Source organism: Phaethon aethereus, assembly GCF_964289735.1.
Source record: "Phaethon aethereus genome assembly, chromosome: 1".
Lineage (NCBI taxonomy): Eukaryota > Metazoa > Chordata > Aves > Phaethontiformes > Phaethontidae > Phaethon > Phaethon aethereus.
This window is the reverse complement of record NC_138575.1, coordinates 99,197,843-99,204,629: the sequence shown is the minus strand read 5'-3', so window position 1 is coordinate 99,204,629 and position 6,787 is coordinate 99,197,843.

Below are 6,787 nucleotides of genomic sequence, written 5' to 3'. Positions count from 1 at the left end.
ATAAAAGAGACAGCAATGTGTAGCAACAATATCAAAAGCTCTGAACCTTGACATCTGACTCTGATGTTATAAAGTCCCATTCACTTTATTGCTTGCTGTACAATGCCAGTCATACTTGAGATCACTTTCCTGCTGGTGTTAGATATTTCTGTCTAGCTGTTCTTTTGTTTTTTTTCTTTTCCAGTGATCAAAATGACAAGTGACTCAGTGTTTAGTTTAATGTTATTTGTCGTAGGTAAATATCACTTGATTGTTTCAGTCATTAGTGAGGAAAAGCTGGTAAGAGGGGAAAAAATGCTAAGGAAACCAAACACAAGTTGCAGCGAATGGGGTATGGGGTATGGTACAGACTGTGTTTTGATTGAGTTGTTTTTTCTCCCTACTGTTATTTTTGTGAACTTCTTACATCTGACTTGAAAAATACCATGCCAAATGAGCTTGCTTTTTGTTGATGCGACTAACATGTGACACACAAGCAAGGTTTCTTACACGTAGAAATTACTGTTTTGTTTGAAGGGAGCTCAGGCCTTTCATATTTCAGTAATGACTGTGAACACATACAAAGTGAGTTTCTTTATGGCAGCAACAAGCATTAAGCTTGGCAGCAGAGGATATGTAGTCAGAGCTGCTGCCATTTGCACGCTTTTTTAGCCTGTGAGCATAACACACTTTTTTCATCTTGTTAACATCATTACCTTGCTAAGCTGGAATTTGTGGTTTTTTGAGAGACTTTGACTTAATATAGAATTAACTCACTTATTCCATATTAATAATCATAATGCGACTGAGATCATATTCTGATGTCCTGTTTCTCTTACCTGATTTATTTTGACGTTTCTATTGACCTTGCATAAAATAACTAGCTTATCTGTTTGCTCTAGTTTTGCAGTCTGGAGGGTTAAGAGAAGACAAGAAATTAATACATGCGTAAGAGATATGGATTAAAAACTAACCCTATCCACTTATTAAGAGTTGAAATTAGTATTTTACGTTCTTTATTTGAAGGGTTTGATTACTGCTATTCTTCCTGCCAATTACTGTGTTGCAGGTTTTGTGTTTCTGTGACACTGGTGTGGTACTAATACATGAAGACTGCACAGAAATAGCTCTTTTGCTGTCACATAAAAGGTAGAAACGTTGGTTTGGTTTAGTGTGATAATTCCTGTGGTCTGTTTTATGTGGTAACTGCCCTTCAGATAGTCTCTGCCCAGCTCTTCAGAGAAAGGCATACAGTAGTCAGAGGCAAATATTCCGTGCAGGAACTGAGGGAAAACTTGCTTTTGGTTCCCACTGTGTTTGAGGAAGGTAGTAAAAAGACCATATCGCCTCCAACTTTCTCAGTTATAATCTCTGCCCTCACCTAATCATGCAGCTTTAGGAAAAGGACTGAATGATAGACAAAGGAAGTGCAACTTGTAACTCCCCTTGGATTTTCAGTCTGGAAATATACTTTGTATTTTTGTCATCTTTGATCACATATACACCAACAGACACTACCTGGGGTCACTATTCCATGACCCTAAGTCAACCAGGTTGTTCCTCGGAGCCATGGACCATTCTCACAGCCTGCTAAATAAGTTAGGTTTCCAACTTCTTTATCAGTTAGAGGAGTAACCCTGATTTAAGACCAACTTATTTGTGAGATACTGCCTAAACCTGGTGTCTAAGGCACTGTTATTGAATGAACAGTCATGGTCAAACTTTAATTTAAAGGTCAGGTTCTAAATCTAAGCTTACCTTAGGAGGAGATAGCATTTTGTTATGTAAATAGCATCAAGATTAACCTCACCTATAAGCCGAAAGAAATCTACAAAATCTCACTTTATCTGTATTGGCAAAAGTTTTGTAATAATAGCTATTCTGTCTATAAAATCTGATCCTAAGCACATAGACATTTGCATATTAATCTGGATTGTACTTTGTGTGAATAGCAAAAGATAATATTTTAAAAGTTTTTCACATTCTGCCTTCTGCCAATGAAAACGAATCCTTGTATTGCTTGCCAAATGCACTGAGGAAAATGAAGAAATGTTTCTTATTTGTCTTTTGTTTCCCTTATTATTTCATTTTTATTTGGTTTGACTAAATATAAGTCTTAGACTTAAAGAATGTGATATTTATGGTCACAGCAAAAGCTTCTTTTAAAACAGTTGGTGATCTGGCTGCATATACTTGCTTTTAAAGAAATGTGCCCTTTTCTAAACCCAATGCCCTTTGCCATGGACAATTAATATGTTAACATTTTCTAATAGCTTAGTTGATGTCTAAGTCTAGTGTTTAGATACTGTGCATATGACCTTTTTGTTTCCTCTAGTGTTCGGTGTTGGTTTTCACATTTCTCAGCCTGAATTAATGCAATGGTCATCTAAATGTTAATGGTTTTGTAACAGTTAGCACCAAAGTTACTACCATAAGTGTTTAATGCTTTATGCCCAAAATTTGTTGTTGAGCATTTGATTAGTGTAAAGCATTAATCAAAACATTTTTAAAACATTAATAAGCAAATTGAATTTTTCATTGTGATACTTAAAAAATTTACCTGCTTGGACTTATTTTGGACTTGGCTTTTGTTACCGATCGCAGAAAGCATATGGCTTTGATCGTTTAGTTGGAAAGTTATCTGCTGCATTAAAGCCAATCTGTGCTGGGATGTTCACAGTGTCTTTGGATTGTTCCTGATGATTTGCATGAGCTATCAGAATTCTGCCTAGGGAAAACAGAACACTTTCTAAAAAACATGTGGAAATTTATTCAAAACAACATCACAGCACTGTTTTGTGACCAAAACCACATTCATTTCATTAAGTTAATAAAGCTGTAAGTCAGCACAGCATTTTCTAGATTAAATTTTGTTTGTTGGAACCAAATCTTCTCTCTAAATATTTTATGAAATACAGACTAAAAGATGGTAGGTGTTCATGTTGTGAACAGCCCACTGGAAGAAAAATAATCTATGTCTATGTTACCTATTAAGTCCATGGTGGAAGCAAATAAAACTGGTTAGAAGTAATTGTCTGCAGCAGAACAGACCTTATTCACTCAGAGACTTAAAAATCTAGTTGTCAGAAAGTGGAGTGCCGTGTTCCTTAATTAACCGTATTCCTGTGACACAGTTAGCAAAGTTTTCTGACAGGCTAGAGCTGTATCACTTTACTGTCTTACATAAGCCAAGGTGCAATACATACGGAGTTCCTTAGGCTAGCCACCGCAAAAAATTGTTAGCTTCTATGATTTTGTGTAAATTCATCAAAGCATTCAATTAGTCAAATACTGGGTACTTTCTGAAACAGTCTTCCTGTAGATCAGAGCAGGTTTTCTTGTTACCTAGGGTACTTGCATTTTTTTATACAGTTCTCAGCTAGCCAAATGGATCATTCCCCTGAGCTGGAAAACAGAAGAGTTGCACCTGCTTGAAAATCAAAAACAGGAGTTGGAGGGCTGGATATGCTCCTGATCCTGTTGATTTTTCTGCAGGCTCTGAAAAGCCCTGATGTGCACTAGACAATGAGTGTCAGTAACATTTTAGCCCCAATTAACTGCTACTGAAGTGACAAAAAGGCAAATAAAAGCCAGCCTCGGCTTTTAACTGAGAAGGAGCTGTCAGCCACCAGGAGGTCTGCTGAAAGAGCTCTGTGCAGTCTGTCTCAGGCTCTCAGCAGCCCCCAGGACCTTGGTACAGCAGGAGGCCCAGCATGTGGGGCTGCGGCATACCAGCTGCCCTTCTGGTCGCACTCCCTCGTGCTTTTCCTAGCTTGCTACGGAGCCTGTGAAAGTATGATGCCCGACCCTTGTAAAGACAGCTTTCTGTGAGAGTAGGAAAGACGACATTGTCAGAGGCCATGGCTGAAATAAACAGAGGTGTTTTGCAGCCACAAACTGAGATCTTACTTGACTGTTACCTCAACCCTGTATCCACACACTGAGGAGAAATAAAATCCCTTTGGATGGTTTTGGTTTTTTTTCTTTAGATGTTGGGACTGGTGTCTGATCTTTGCACTTGGGAAATAACTCCCCTGATGGGCCACATGGAACCCTGGTGATACTTCCAGGTGCCACAAACAAGGGCCCAAAACATTAAGAAAAGATTGATGTGTTGTGGCTGTGCTCAGTTATCAGTGATGGAAGTTGTCCGTGTCGTGAGGGTGCACCTAGGCGGTCCCAGAGGCAGGGTGCTTGGTACCGGCAGTGCTTCCCAGGGAGATGGGCTAGAGGTTGCAGTCCGTGGAGAAGGTAGGGTAAAGAAAAATATTGCTGGCAACAACAGATTGCTAAAGATGTGGTGCAGAGCCTCACTATGAAGCGCTTTTTTATCATGAATATTCATAGCATCCCTGTCATAAGTTCCACATGTAACATATCTGCAGATATTATTTTGCTGTCTAGTGTGTGTGAGGTGGTAATGTCTTCCCTGTGATGGTCATATGGGCTGAGTGTAGTGACCTTCTTGTCCATATCCTAAAACCTCAGAGTGCTGACTGGGATTGAAAAGGACTGGAAAATAAGCATCAAGCTCCTGACTGTTATTTTCCCAGTACGTGGTGCACATCTTGTTTCATAGGCAGCAGCAGAGTGTTATTGATCAAGAATAGCATATTCTTCCCTTAGATGCAGGATGGGAATTACATTACTGGTGTTTGGAGAAAGAACAATTCACAATGGCTCAGTTTCACTGGTGCCATCTTTGAGGGTGCCAAAAAGATGGGGAGACAGAGCTCGACATGACTTTTCTGCTTGTGGTATGACCTTGTGTTAGTTATCTAACCCTTTAACTTCAGAGATATAGCCATTAATGACTGTAGGAAAAGCTGACCAGTAGGTCTCCCTTGCTAGCTTTTGGGTTAGGATTCATTAGCTTTTTGGTAACAATAAATTAGAGGAGAATTTGTAAAAGCTGTCTGAGAAGTGAATTACTGGTTATTTCTTTTACAATTCCAGGAAATTCCCCTAGCTAGTTTTCCCCTAGCTGAAAGAAGGTGCTCCTGTGAATTGTCAGTGCAGTGTTTCGTTTCTCATTCCTTCTCTCCATCAAGAGTGAAAAGCTCATTTGTTAACTGATTCTTCATAAAGCTGTTAAAAAAGCTCTAAAATAGTTTGTTAGTTTTTCCTTTTTTCTTTAAGTTAAAGATCATCTTAAATGGACTCAACCTTATTTAAGGATTTGCAAATGAATAACAATTTTCAAGTATCACCTGTGTACTAGTGGATGGGCATATCTTAAGTAATCAGTTTAAAAATTAGTTTCTTAATTATATACACAAGAAGTCGATTTGAGATCTACTGTGTATTCCAGTCCATAAAAATGGGCCTGGAAAAAGTGATTCATCCTTTTAATGCCCTGTGTAACTAGCCAAGTCATATTTTGTTGGCATCCTAGTCCTAGGAAAATGCTGTAATCATTCCATACTACTAACCTGCTGAAGTTTAAGTGACTCCCAAGATTTAGATGGATGAGTGAAATATGAATGTTAAAGTTAAGCAGATGCTTACATAAAGAGTGGCCTAATTAGGCTAGATGATGTTCTATTCTTAAGCAAACCATTTTCAGCTTTGCAGTCTAAACAGTGAAAGGGATGAGTTGCCTTTTTATCAGCCTAGTGTTTGCATATGTGGGCAAATCCAGATCATATGCAGTTAAGCATGTTGTTAGTGCTTTGCCAAATCCAGACTTTAATGCAAAAAACATTATGTACTTGAGAACCCTAGGAAAAACCTGAGGAGTCAGTAGAAGATACTGGAGCTGTGGTATTACAGTGTGCTCCTTTAAAAATCTTTGGATAATCCCATTGCATGGTTTGCTTTATTAGAGAAACCTTTAAAAATCCCTTGAATTATTATTCCTTTAGTTTATTATCTTCATTTCCATTTTGTAAAAAATAGAATAAATTCTTAAACCTCAGAATTTATTATCCAATCTATAGAAAGGCTACCCTGTAGTCCTCTCTCTTAATATTGGCTTACAATCACTGCTTAGTATCAGAACAAAAGCAGGTTATTTTGGTTCGGTTTTCAGTTATGTGATATTCCTGTCCTGGAGAGGAGAGGAATTAATTTTTAAAAAATGAATCCTTGAAAGATAATTTTAAAACTTTATTCCCTTATACTGGATGCTTTGTGAGTGCATGCTCTTTTTCAGTTCACTGCACTGTCTAGCCTTTCCTGTAGCTGAGAAGTTCTTTGGTCTCTAAAGGGCAAGGAGTCCCCTTCTTGAGACTAAATTCAGCACTGCAGTATGTGATATTCTGTCTTAGAAGAGAAACTTTTTGAACAGCTAAGACCATACAGAGAACTTTGCTCCGTGTGACTGTGAACTTCATTGCATATGCTACGATTCCAGGAAGAATGAAATAGAAGGCAGGTCCCTAATGTGATAGTTTTTAATTATTTACAAAGCTGAGTGTTTTTTAATGGGGCTGATGTACCTCTGTTCCAGATCATTTCCCCTGTCTCTTCCCTTCAAAACTCCACAAATAATGGGGTTATGGCACTGTTCAGCACTAATGCTCCTTCTTCCAGCTCTTAAACCCTGATGATGTTTACTGGAAGATGTGATGGATATTCAGACTTTACACCTTCTCATGTCTTATCTTTTTTTTCTGATGGGCAGTTTTGTTGACTGATTGGAGATCTGTGATTCTTTTACATGTCTCTGTAATGCTAACAGGATTGAAAAGTAAAATCATACTTAATCACCTAGTAATGATGCATAAGTTGGAAAATGAAGAGCACATCTGTTGTGTATTTTACTTTAGCTTCAGTTGAATATACAATTCCAGCTGAAGTGTCAGCC